Consider the following 12532-nt stretch of genomic DNA (forward strand, 5'->3'; position numbering starts at 1 on the left):
TAAGCTTAACAACCGATATATGGAGCGACTGCCTCTTCTGTCTCTCTCCCTCTCCTGCTGCTACTTCAATCATGAAACTGATCAATGATCAGCTGATCGGCTTTTCTGTCGCGAGTCTGTCTCTCTTGTTTGTTTTTGGCCCACTTCGCGCCAGAAAGAGAAAACCAGCAGCTGAACAACAGCAGCACACTGAAAAAAAGGGATTGGCCAGCTCTTGGATTTACGTAAGCATCTTGCGTGTATTTAACACAATTGCCTCATGCTTTAAAGTTAAGTGTAACTACATAGTGTAGAAACTACATGATATGCAGAGAGGCTAGATTAAATTGTTCATATCATGTTCAAGTGAAGTAAGTCAATATTATATCAATGTTAAATCCCGCGACACTGCACGGGTTTCAGACTCGCGCTCTTTAGATCGTGGTTTCAGGAAGGCATCCATCTCAGTCAAGTCGAGCAGCCACCTCTACTTTTTTTAGTATACCAAAAAAAGTAAATTGTGTGGTTGTTACATTAAAAAAGTCTAACTTGTAATTTGAACACAATAATTTCATGTTTCTATGAACTTAATTAAATCATGAAGAATCTGTACGAAATTCAACAACTTAATTTGTTCTTATTGAGACGACCTGATACAATCTAGCAAGAGTGGTTAGTTGCTGAACTCATGAAATTCACAAGATCGCACAAGATTTCAAACTGCAGGAAAATCACTGGAGTTATAAGAGGCAGACAACTACACGCACACACACACCACGTGCATGCTGCTATTTATTGTGTATTATTACAAAAACAAAACAATTCTGCATCAAATACAGGAAATCACATTTCCTAGATTGTTGGCATGGTGGTTAGTGCTGTTGCTTCACAGTAAGAAGGTCCTGTGTTCAAATCCACATTCTGGCTATAGTTTGCAGGTTTCTCTCTGGGTATTCTGGTTTAAAGTCATGCAGTTATTAGAGTTAGGGTTAACTGGTGATTCTAAATTACCTGTGAGTGTAAATGGTTGTTTGTTTCTATGTGATAGACTGGTCAGCTATCCAGGGTGTACCCTGCCTTGTAACCTATCACTTCAGGGTTATTTCCCAGCCCTCCTGCAACCAGGATAAAGATAGAAGGATGGTAATTGTTGAAGACCCATTGAATTTTTATGGTAACCAGGATCTAGACTTTGTTGAACATTATGTAATATGAAGACAGCATGTAGTATTTAAGTGACCAAGTAGTACTGGGGTAAAAGTTATTGAATAGTGTTGAAATAAAATGACAAAATTGTGAAGGATTAAAATATTCCAAGAGCTCAATTTACTTCATCTGAACATGTTTCAATCGCGTTTTATGAACACAAAATGCACAGGTTTACTGAATATGAAAAAGTTGTGTTGATTTAACTCAGTTGTTTAAGTTTCTGCCAAAGCAAAACATTTGTGTGCAACCAATGTCCACTATTGAATCAAGTAAATCCAACATGGCCTTTTTTTCAGTGCACGTTTAAGCTTGATAAGCTGTTGTTAGAATTTATTTAATATTACTTTCTACACCAGGATCATTTTCTGCGTAGCTGACGCTGGTAACTGTGCAGGGGCGGATCTAGCAAAGTTTAGCCAGGGGGGCCGATAGGGCATGAACAGGGAAAGAGGGCACAAAGACAGACTTTTCTTTCTTATTCTCATTTAAAAGGTCTAGCTTTTAATAAATAATTATCTGAATCTTACACCCAAATTTTAATCTGATGTAAAAAGTATAGAAGTCCATTACTGTATATAGTAACTGTTAAGTCTAATATACCCTAGTAAGCTATAGTACTTTTTCCTTTGTGAAGGTACCATCTGTGCTGGTGGCTGATGGTTCCCTATTTTTTTTTTTTTTTTGGCTGGGAGCTTGCAGCCCTATTAATTAGGTTGCTTACTCTTTAAAATACCAGAATAAGAAGGATGGAGCAGGTTTAAGTTCATTAGATTGATCAGTATTGCTGAACTATGAAATATTTTGGGTGCAGTATATTTTTGCATACAGGTATAACAGAATAGCTTTAGTGTTTGTTTGTTTTTTTAAACTTGAATTTGAACTTATACAAAATGCAGCAAGATATTAAAAAAACAGTTTTAATTAAAAAACACACTATATCGGATTCATATCGGTATCGGCCGATATCCAAATTTATGATATCGGTATCGGACATAAAAAAAAGTGGTATCGTGCCATCTCTAATTATGAACTAACTTGAAAGTCAGCGATTTCAAAATGTTATGTTGAGTGATAACCTAAGGTGGTGGCACCAGGTTGAAAGACAGCCCGCAGGTCCATCCATATACATTTTTACAGCCATAGGTTTAAGCATAAGTTTTGTTACATATGCAAGCTGATCATATGAAAGGATGGGCAGCTGACGCTTTGCTGCTAATCCACTTTGTTTAAACTTGAACTGATTTATCACTCATTAAGGGTATTTGTTAGAAGTTATGGAAAACATTTCATTATGTGAACTGTCCTCACATTGCTGGAAGCACAGCTGTGTGAGTGTTGTGCTCTCGGAGATCGTGCTGTTAGGACTCAGCCAGCTTCTCTGTAAAAGCCTAATAATGGTTCAAATCCACTTAACGGCTACCCTGAGGTACCCCTGAGCAAGGTACCGTCCCTACACACTGCTCCCCGGGCGCCTGCTTAGTGGGCTGCCCACTGCTTCACTGAGTGAATGGGTCAAATGCAGAGAAAAACAAGTAATTTCCCCATGGGGATCAATAAAGTATCCATTATTATTATTATTATTATTATTATTATTATTATTATTATTATTATTATTATTGTAACAGAGGCCCTCCAGCCAGAAAACGGATTAATTAAGGGTCCACACCAGAATCCCCAAGGGGCGGGCAGCCCTGTGCATTGTAACTCCACGTAATGCACACACCAGCGCACAGATGCTGCTGCGAATAAATAAGGCACATGCACACACACAGGTAAGCAGACCTCATGATTAAAAACCCAAACACACAGGTAAAAGGAGTCAAAGTGTGTAAGAGCCCGCCTCTAACCTGACACCGGCAGCCTCCGGAAGAAACATCGTTAGCACTTCACGGAGGCTTTTACTTGCCTGCCTGGGCAGCTCAGCACACTCATTAAGTTCCTCCTCTTTATTAGACCAAACATATTGTTTCAGGATGAAAGAGGTGCAAGGCAGGTGGTAAAAATAAGACGAGAATAGTCTAAAGAAAACAGAAAAAAACTGTCTTTATTCCCCCTGTGGTTCTTAATCAAAAAGAACGAGAAATTTAAACAAATATTCGAATTTCAATAATTCAAGCTGCACAATAAAATAGTTTCCTCGGGTAAAATAAACAGCACAACACAGTGAGAAATAAATCCGCTGAAAAAAATAATTGTTTGCACTGACATCAGCTGAAAATGGATTATCATCATCAAACTATTACAGTGTTCAGCAATAAATAGCCGTGTGTTTGTCAGCACTGCTCGGCCCTCGGAGGTGTCCTCTATTGATCCGTGTGCCTCATCTTGCTCCTTGTAGCCTAATGAATAAGAGGTAATAGGATCCAGTCTATTGAAAAGAAGCTCTCTTTTTTTTTTTCAAACTGAGCCAAAGTGAAATATATTGTAAGTCCCTCAACACACGCTGCGATACTTCTTTAGTTCGTGGCATCGGGAGTTCTCTGTGATGAAGCTCTTTGCTAGTGTGGAAAAGCGATATTCAGTTTCGAGTATCTGTTTTCTGGCTGAAGTCGAGCCAGTGATTCTATAGATAACATATCGAATGGCCTGCCGGAGTTAATAGCCACCACAGTGTGCTCTCACCGGCCATTATCATTGTTCTTATGCTCTGTTTTATGTGGCTTTATGGGCACTTTAAGCTTCCCGTTTCATCCAAGGTCATGGGAACCGAGCTATTTGGAGGGCAACGACAGGATGTAAGTACACCGCCCAGCTTTTTCAATCAGAATTGCCATCAAGGGCCAGAGTACCCAAACCCACTGTATCTAACCTTGTTTCACTTCAGGTTGGCTGAAGTTCCACAGAAATCAATTTCAAAACAAAATAAAGGTAAAGCCTGTTATGAGTTTGTGCCACCAGCTCACATTCATCCCACTGGCAGAAATAATCTGATTATGGCAAAACCTCTAATCTGATCATCTTGATTAGAATTAGAAGTTTCATCATAACCTGGTAGATTCAACCAGTTACAGCTATGTTTGGTGTTGGTTTGTTGGGAAAAAATATACTATTTAGTAGCTCGTCGTTTGCTTTTCAATCACCTGAGCACCTCACTTTATTTTTGGAAAGTATGCTAAAACATCCATTTTTACTGAGCAGATGTTACATCCATGTTTGTTTGTTGCTAATTAAGGTTATGCAATGTAAAAAATGAAAGGTCAAGAAGAGTTACTAAAGGTACAATGGTGTTTCCAAGATTAAGGATGAACTTATAACTGCATAATCCACAGTTGTGCTTCTGCCCTTTGCGATCACGTGGCATGAATGTTGAATGAGAGCCATGAATACAGTGATGTGAAAAAGGACGTTTTCTCAGGACTCTTTGCTGCCCTGCTTCTATAGAAATAAAGAGGGTAAGTAGAAGCCATGTGCTGTGAATCAAATGCACTTAATTGACTGATCATCAATAAGTGTGAGCACCTCTATAAAAGCAAGAAGTCCACTCTTGGAAAGATTGCTGATATGGAGACTTTTCGCAAGAGTGGACGACCCAGCAAATTGACCCCGAGGTCAGATTCGTGCAATGCTCAAAGAAACTGCTAAAAGCCCAAGAGCTGCATGTCAAACTCTACAGGGCTCAGCTGTTTGGAAGAACTGCAGGAGAAAGCCTCTTCTCTCAAAGAAAATCCCAGCAGCTCAGATTAGGTTTGCAAAGTTGCATTTGAACAAAACCAGAAAAACTCTGGAACAATGTCCTTTGGACAAGGGCGCAAAGTGGAGATGTCGGACCATGATGCACTGCACCACATTTGGAGAAAACCAAACACAGCATATCAGCACAAAAACCTCATAACAACTATCAGTGCGGTGGTGGAGGGGTGATGATTTCGGCAGTCATTGAGTGAACCATGAACTCCTCTCTATACCAAAGTATTCTAGAGCAGCGGTCCCCGAGGTCCGGTACCGGTCCGTGAGTCGTTTGGTACCGGGCCGCGAGAGTTGAGGCTCAGGTGTGAAATGTGTGGTTTTCAGGGTTTTTATCGGTTTTCAGCGTTATTTTGTTATCGTTTTTATCGTTAACTCGGTTTTCCTGGGTCTTTTCACGTGTGTTATGAATAAATCTTCTTTATTTCGGTACCGGTACTAGTTTTATTTTGTTGTATTTATCTGTGACACCTTAAAGGCCGGTCCGAGAAAATTGTCGGGCATAAACCGGTCCGTGGCGCAAAAAAGGTTGGAGACCACTGCTCTAGAGAATCTGTCCTACAGCTAAACTTCACTCAAATTGGGTCTTGCAGCAAGACACATAACCTCCCGACCAGGTTATGTTTTCAGTACAAGTTACCATGGTGATGTTAGCCAAATAAAATGAGAGCCACCTTCATGACGCCGACAAACTTTAAACTCAGATTACCTCACAAACCCTTGATTCTTGCTTCATCGTGCACTCATCAATCTTATCAGATAATAACACGTACAACAGATAGCTCTCAATTACCATCAGTCGCCATATTCATTACAATAATAAAACAGACACCAAAGGAACTGAACACACTGACAAGTCAGAGATTACAGTAGCATGAGGGAGACCTACACAGCGCTATGCAACATTAGAAGTTTTAATGTTGTGGCTGATTGGTGTTGCACCATGTGATCACTGCAATTAGCTGAGAGAGCATCAGCAGCTGCTAGATGAGGGGTTTGTGCCTCTCAGGGTAGTTAAACTGGAAACCACCCCAAATTATTCCTACTCGAGGATGGTTGTCATTATAATAACATTGATTTCATTTATATTCTCACACAGAATCATTGTAATGATAACTGTAATAAACACAATTAGATATCAGTCAAACTATAGGACAGGGCTCTTTGATCAGAAAGAAAGCCTGATCATCACTGTATTTTGAAATTTAAAATATTTGTGTTATTTGGGTAAATTGATGAAAATCTGCATATTTCTAAGTTAACCTCATGGTGTCCCCTGCACCGTATACGCTCTGACTGAATAGCGCAATAAAGAAAGCTTAAATGTTGTTATTACCCCAGTCAGATTAGTCATGGTGCTATTCATAGTACTGAGAAAAAAACAACCTCAGGCTCTGGTTCACTCAAACACTTTCCAAAAGTCTAAAGAGCAGAGAGTGTCTGAATGGAAAAAAAATTCAAGGTCAGGACTTTGGAAAAGGGAGGACTCTGCTACGTAGAAGTTTGCCCGACAATAACAACAGCACCCAGACCAAGATGCTCTCTGTATTAATAATGAATAATGCATTTTCGTGCAGGGCCATCGAGATACAGGACTTTGCTCCCATAATCTTTCTGCCCAGACCGTTTTAATCCAGGGTCTGCTGGTATCTGGCTATCGGACATCTACAAGTAGATGAAAGCGTTCGTACCAAGGGCAGCTCCCTGGAGCCGGGCCCAAACCCCGACAAAAACCCTCGCCCATCTGTCTTCATCTGGCATCAGCAGCCAGAACCACACATGACAGGGAACCGGGATAAAAGCCTGTCTCGTTTTGTGACAAGCAATAAAGAGCGCTCTAGCATTCATTTTTCATTGTGAAGTCTTTGCTCTCTAACAATTATACAACAAATTACTGATGTCTCTTCTTCTTCATCTAGCAGGCTCCCCCAAGGAATCAATCACAACCAGGGATATCAATGATATGCGGCACCACGGGGGGGGTGACAAGAGGGCATTTTCAACTCTACACCCTCCATTTTTGTATCCAGTAAAGCCTCTAATCTGAAATAAGGTGCATGCCTGCACATCAAAATCTATTTGCTCCTGAGCCACAATGAGGAGAAAATGTACCTTTGCACTAATGCATCAAAGTGGCTGAAAGTTGGCCAGTTTTCAATGTTTGTTTGTGCGTGTCTGTGTGCGCATGCATGCTTCTGCAAGGAGGGTTGCTCAAGGCCAGCATCAACCTAACAGGGGATCAAGTGGATGCTGTCTGCGTGAGAGAATACATGTCTGTGTGTGTGTGTGTGTGTGTGTGTGTGTGTGTGTGTGTGTGTGTGTGTGTGTGTGTGTGTGTGTGTGTGTGTGTGTGTGTGTGTGTGTGTGTGTCAGCTGGCCAGGGTCAAACCAAGAGGTTTGTTAACATGGAGCATTAATCTCGCTCAGGCCAACATCCACACATCGCTAAATCAGCGCAAGCACACACACTCCCTCAGTTCTCCGCGGTGAGCCGAGATGCCCACAAGTAAATTTTTAATCACATGCGCTCTAATCACTCAGGCTCACAGTCGGTCTTAAACCACAGTCATGACCTCCGCTTACGCACATTAAGAAGACCTGAGTGAGCACCGCATCCTCCTGCACCCCTGAAACCTGCGTGCCCGTAAAGCCCTTCCCTGTCAATACCAACTGCACAGAGAAGAAAAAAAAGACAACGCTCACCATCTGTCCTCCTGTATGATTTTCTCTGCCCCTTTTTTTTCTCTGTGTGTGCAAGTGTGTGAGCTCTGCGATGCTTAACTGTCCCCTTCCTTCAAAGCTTTGCTGATACTGTTGCATTTTCTGAAAACCCCACTCACCCTAAAATCACCATCTGGAGGAATTTATGCTACATACCAGCATGTCTGACTCTTTCCGCCTCCTGGGAACCAGTAAACAAAGACTTCTCCTTTTCTGGCTCGGGGCCTAAGAACGACCATTTTCAGGGACACTGTGCAGCAGCCAGACACAGAGCAGTATATCATAGTCTGCTACAGTATAAATAAACTCCTTTCTCAGAGCCTTTAAAGGGCACCCTCCATCTAAAAAGACTTTTGTGATGAGCTTTAACACAGCCGTGAAGTGAATCTTAGTCAGCGCACTTTATCTTCGCGTTTTTTTGTAGAGGGCCGGTGTGGCCCGCGCGTTAGTGTGTGAGCGTTTATTCATAAGTGTGTCGCTGTTCTATCCCTCCCTGCCCCCTCCATCAACACCACCTCGCCTCGCCTCCATTGTTATTCCCTGCATCGCTGTTCTCCCAACAGAGTGCACATTCATCACTCGGTCTTGTGCCTTTCTTGTGGGCACACCAGAGAGAAGAAAAAAGAAAGAAAGAAAGTCAGGAACCTTTTTAGGTCCGTGCTTGTAAATGACCTGCCGCGAGATGGGGTTTATTAAGTCACCTCGCCTCCTTTCTCACTAACCTACTTCCCGAAGACAGACGAGGAGGCGAGAGACAGACGGACAGAGGGGAGGCAGGTAGACGCACGGATCAAAAAGGAGCAGCAGTGGACCGGCATGAGGATTGATGAGATTTCTCAGTATTTTACGTGGGCCGTCCATCCACCTGCTGTCAAAGCCGCTTAAAAAGACACAAAAACCCAGAAAATGTGGGAATTATTTCTGTTTTGTGAGACATTTACAAAGGAGTCCCACGGTTATTTGCTTTACTTGATGGGGAAAAGGGGGGAAACACCATTCTAGCTTCCTGGAGTATTTGATGGCTTTAAAATGTCTTGTTTTGTCTGACCAAAAGTCAAAAACAAGCACCAAATAAAAAAAATGGTGTGGGGGCAAATTCTTATTTTGACAAGCTGGAGCCTGCAAATGTTTTTTTTTTCCCATTTTAAGCTTACTAAATGACTTGAATTATTCATTAGATGTGACAGCTATTTCACTGAGTGACTGAGCTGAAATAGGGACACCTCCTCTGATACTCTTCATGTTTATTTTAAATCTTTTTTATTCTATTCCCACACCCAAGTAAATGATTTCTGCAGGGACTGACTTGCTTTGAGTGTGGCCCATAATTTTCTGTCAGCTGTCAGATTAATGAAGTACCCCATTAACATGTAACCAAAGTACATTTTGTGTGTGTGTGTGTGTGTGTGTGTGTGTGTGTGTGTGTGTGTGTGTGTGTGTGTGTGTGTGTGTGTGTGTGTGTGTGTGTGTGTGTGTGTGTGTGTGTGTGTGTGTGTAAAGAGCCACTTCAAGAACCAACAGTGACAACAATGCGCATTTCCTTCCAACAAGGCAAATACAAACCTCTGTAAGTGATGCAGCAGACTGAAAAAACTTCAGCCAACAACAAACTAATCAACTAATGGAACAGAAGCAAATCTGTGTTACGGAAAATATTGAACAGGCTCCAGCAACAGCTGGAATCATTCTGCCATCATGCTAGATTCAATAAAGGTATAAATAGTCTGTCATTAACAGTTGCCCTCCTCTCCTCCGGGTGTACGAAGGAGTTCACACTGATAATCCCGCGCGGTTAATCTCCGCGTGAAGTTTAATTAATTTCCCGGCACAGGTGTTGACACTCTCTTAATCTGACTGAACAGGAGAAATCAATCATCCCGACAAGCTTTGAGGCGCTGGCAGAGAAGATCGCGATAAATACACCGATTCCATCTCGGTGTATAGCTGGTTTTAGGCTAATGTGTCCGACAGTGTCTGAGCTCGGACAGGACGCGCTATCGTGCAGTTCTCCAAAATCCTGACTGCACGTCGCTGGCAGCGGATGACGAAAGCATCTGCCCAATGTCGACCAGTCAACAAGCAGACCGGTTTTCCAGGTTAAAGCTGGGTTTATGGTCCAGCGCAGCTAGCGCTGTTCGCACCGCTGAGTGCAGTGAGCTCTGTTGCCAGATGGAGGCAATGCACAAAGTATGCAGTACAACAGGTCTGTTTTACTGTGCTTGTGCTTTTCCTGGTCTGTCAGCCGGCCGAGGAGAAAAGGGGTATTATACAAATATATATATACAAATATATATACAAATCATTTACAGCTTTGGTTTTTGCCTTTTTGCAAGTATTCCATATGATTTGACTAAAATAAAGACCTCTGTGGAAAAAGAAGGTTTCCATGTCCAGTTCATGCAAATACATGTTGTAGTTATCTTCATATGACGATGCAAAATACTGGCACCTGTGTGTCCACTGACATGAAATCACAAGCTGATATTTTCCTCCTAAAACCACAAAGAAACACATCAGACTCGAGATGAGCAGGAAACATCAACACCTGCTACCTGTCACCAGTTTATTACACAGTTTAACACAGCTTCCCGCTTAACTGGCACATTAATTTGCTCGAACAAAAAGCTGAATGTGAAAATATTTGTCATCAACATAGTTCGCGTTGCTATTTGAAGATACTATCAGCACCTATATGCACATGTATACACTTAAGACGATGTTAATTCCTTTTTTCCGCCAGGTCTGTGATCTAATCTATTCAAAAAATGGACAAATCTGCAACATCTGGAGAGCGTAAAATGTAAGCAAATCTAACCAGTTGAAAAAAAAAATCTGTTAACCTGGAAAAACGGGTTAGAGCAGCGACTGAGTTTAGCGGGAACGCGATAACCGGGAGGGAAAAAAGAAAAGAAAACTTCAAAAGGTTAAAAACGGCATGAAAAGCACGGACGGTGGTTACCGTGTCCACTCTTCATTGCTTTTAACACTCAGCTTCACTTCAGCTCTTTGTATGTGAGAACTTCGTTCTTCTCCGCCGCTGGATCGACAACAGCACCAGCACGCCTGGATAGCTTTGAGGGGTCGTGCCGGAGTGAAATCACTCCGCGGCTCATTTCCAAATGATACACATGTTGGCTCTGAACACCTTTTTTTTTTTTTTTTTTTTTTTTTTTTTTTTGAGGAAAACGTGTCAGCGCGGGGGGGTGGCCATAAATCCGCTTTTGGCGCAGCTATCGGTGCGTAATTGTCCCCACAGAGGAGCGGTGAGGATCACAGAGAGAGAAAAACGGAACATTGGCACAATAGAAACAAACATGATCGTCTACAAATGTCCGCTTGTGACACATCGATCCCCCTTTTTCCCTTTTAAACAGCACATCAGACACGTCCACTGCTGCGCTACTACGGGGATTAACGCCGCCATGTAAGGATAGGGATGCTGCTATTACACCGTTACCGACCTTTGTTATCTCCGGAGCTGTGATGTGATGTGACGGTGGTAGCGGTGATTTCTCCCCTCAGGCGGACTGCGTGTCCCGGCCAGCCGGCTGCCTCCTGTCCCCTCTCCTCCTTCTTTCTTCTTTTTCCGTTATTTTATTTTAAATTTATTTGTTCGGTTTATTGGAGGACCTCCCGCTCCTCCTGCTCGCCTTCACTCTTGGCTCTCTTCGGCACTGTTTGGGGCTTGTTCAGGTGAAGCAGTCAGTGAGGCTGCAGATCTGCTGTCTGTCAAGAGGATGGTCCTCGCGAGCGACTCCTCGTGCTACATAACGAGAGGCGTTTGCCTCTCTCTCTCTCCCCTCTCTCTCTCTCTCTCTGCGCGTGTGTTCGTGACGCGCGGAGAACGCTGTGCGGCGGCTCGCGCGCTCACAGCAAGCACATATGGTCTTCACACACGCCACGAGCACATTAACGCGCATGGACAATCCTAACGGAAAGTCGTTCGACCGTGACGAGAAAATTATTGTAATACTTATGTAACGTTTCCCCGAATATTGTATCTCCAGCTCCGGGCGCTCCGTTAACCCCGCGCTCTCTGTTGTAAAGTTGCTTCTTGCCGTTCACTGTGAAAAGCTTTTGTGATGCCACGCAGGCTGATTTAAATTTGAAGTGGGGCTTCACAGAGAGCTCGTATGTAAATCTACAGTCAACAGGGGTGCATTTAGTGATTCACGGGCCTTAGGCAACCCCAGGAACGGGGCCTCCCTCATCTATTATTCACAGCATTTTCATAACAAAGGGGTGTTTAGTATGACTGAGGTTACTAATTGCAATGAATGCAAGCATTTAGTAGATTTATTTTTCATTATTTCAACACTTATACCCCCCCCCCCCCCCCCCCACACACACACACACACACACACACACACACGCGCGCGCGCGCACACACACACCCCTCGGTGAATTACAGTTCCCATCCAACCCTCTCAAAATGAGCTGAGTCATATATTTTGTTTTAGCATGTCTAATGGAGACATTCCAAAACACCATAAATATGGGTATGGGCACAAGTTTGTTTGTGTTTTTACAGGTTTACATGACTCAACTTTCTGCTGGTATCATGAGTAACAAGCCAATCATCTCAGCCTTGATAATCAAGTTGTCATGGAAATCACTAATCTTTGCTGCAGTGGGACCACTGTCACGTTTAAGTGTCCTCCAACATTTCTGATCCAAGAGGCCCTTGACATTAAACATTTCTTGCTATTTTGTTTCTATGTCTGGATGGAGTGCTCTATGGTATCATGTTTTTGTCTTGATCTTATCAGGCGCATTATCAGGGATTATAACATCTAGTCCTTTTACAGAATGACTCAGTTGCAACATAAACTCGAGTTATCACTTTCACACGTTGTTCTGATTGTATTCTGTGACCATGCTGGGTGAATAACTTGATCTATCCAATCGTTCTCTTCCAATCATCCTCATCAGGGTTGTC

The 12532-nt window shown here is 42.6% G+C and overlaps 1 protein-coding gene across 1 annotated transcript in view; it reads right to left on the reverse strand.

Annotated features, from left to right (window-relative positions):
- Positions 1–11350, reverse strand: part of gal3st3 (galactose-3-O-sulfotransferase 3) — a 60840-nt gene extending 49490 nt beyond the window's left edge. Inside the window, exon 1 of the mRNA XM_080894439.1 lies at positions 11055–11350. The gene's annotated coding sequence lies outside the window, so the exon portion shown is untranslated. The remainder of the gene's footprint in view (positions 1–11054) is intronic.
- Positions 11351–12532: the final 1182 nt, after the last annotated feature.

This window comes from Rhamphochromis sp. 'chilingali' (assembly GCF_963969265.1).
Source record: "Rhamphochromis sp. 'chilingali' genome assembly, chromosome: 1".
NCBI lineage: Eukaryota > Metazoa > Chordata > Actinopteri > Cichliformes > Cichlidae > Rhamphochromis > Rhamphochromis sp. 'chilingali'.